This window comes from Parus major, chromosome 4 (assembly GCF_001522545.3).
Source record: "Parus major isolate Abel chromosome 4, Parus_major1.1, whole genome shotgun sequence".
In the NCBI taxonomy this organism is placed as follows: Eukaryota; Metazoa; Chordata; class Aves; order Passeriformes; family Paridae; genus Parus; species Parus major.
The window spans coordinates 67,102,890-67,104,350 of record NC_031771.1 but is presented as its reverse complement, the minus strand read 5'-3'; the positions used below and the strand labels follow the sequence as shown (position 1 = coordinate 67,104,350).

The 1,461-nt window shown below is 58.0% G+C and overlaps 1 protein-coding gene across 1 annotated transcript in view; it reads right to left on the bottom strand.

Annotated features, from left to right (window-relative positions):
• The window catches only part of LOC107202758 (exocyst complex component 6B), a 302,495-nt gene that overhangs the window by 166,483 nt on the left and 134,551 nt on the right, over positions 1-1,461 (bottom strand). The window lies entirely within an intron of this gene.

Genomic DNA, 1,461 nt, shown 5'->3' with positions numbered 1-1,461 from the left:
GATGGATGGATGATGGATGGATGGATGGATGGATGGATAATGGATGGATTATCCCTGTGGATCCCTTTCCATGCAGGAAATTCCCTGATTCTCTGAGGAAGGAACACGGGGAACTCAAAGCTGATCAGGAACAAATCGATCCCGTTTCCCTGCGGCGCTGCTGGGAAAAGGGACCAGGGGGCTCCTCCATGGGATCAGTTCCATGGGATGAGTTCCATGGGATCTGCTCCATGGGATCTGCCCCATGGGATCTCCTCCCTGGGATCTCCTCCAGGACACCTGGCCAGGTGCACCCAGGGATCCCTTGGCTGCTGCTCCTCATCACCACGGACAGCGGCCACCGGCCACCCTGACCCCGGGACTGGCCGGGGACAGCTCCTCCTGTGGGGTCACCAGAGTGCCATGACGCCCAGGGACGGGATCCACCTGCCTGAGACTGGCCAGAACCACGGAATCATGGAATGGGTTGGGTGGGAAGGGATCCTAAATCCCATCCAGTGCCACCCTGCCATGGCAGAGACACTCCTGAGACACTGTCACAGCTGGATCCAATCCCAATGTCCAACCCGGCCTTGGGCATTCCCAGGGATCCAGGGGCAGCCGGAGGAAATCTGGGAATTGCAGAATCCCAGGCAGGAATTCCTTGCCAAGATCCCAGTCCAATCTCCCCTTTCTCAGTGGAAGCCATTCCCTGGCTCCTGTCCCTGCAGCCCTTGGCCCCAGTCCCTCTCCAGCTCTCCTGGAGCCCCTGCAGGGACTCTCAGCATTCCCTGCATTTTGCCCTTCTCCAGGGGAACATTCCCTCTCCCAGCCTGGCTCCAGAATCCTGGAGCAGCTCCAGGTCCCCATTCCATGCTGACGTAGGAATGAAGATCCCACCCAGAGGGTCCCAGAGCAGCCGGAGGGCTCCGGGCTGACCCCGGAATTCCATCCCCGTGGAGGAAGGTGTGACCTCCCCCTGCTCTGGATGCACAGCAGCCGTGGGAAGGAGGGAATGGATTTGCAGGAAAAAAACAGAACAACCCCGACTTTAAATTCCAAACTTGTCCTTGATCCCGTCCCTGGCTGCTCGGGGGCTGTCATGGTCAGGGTGACAAACACCCCCCATGGAAAATGTAATTTTCCTGACAAAAGAAGCTCCATCAAGTGAGTAAAAGCATCCAGAGGGGCAGACGGAACTTCCCAAAAGGTCCAGGACACGGCTGCATCCCAAGGAACGATGGACACATCCAAAGGCTCAGCCCCCGCCAAGTCCTGAACTTCAGGTCTGGATCTCGGAGCTGCCTTTCCCAAGGGCTCTGTCCCATGGGAAACATCCCAAATCCCAGGTGTCCCAGCAGTGGGAAAAGGAAAAACCAGCAGCATTCCCAGGTCATGGTTTGTGGTTCCCAAAAACAACGGGAAGGGAAGGGAAGGGAAGGTGCGGGAAGGGAAGGTGCGGGAAGGGAAGGTGCGGGAAGG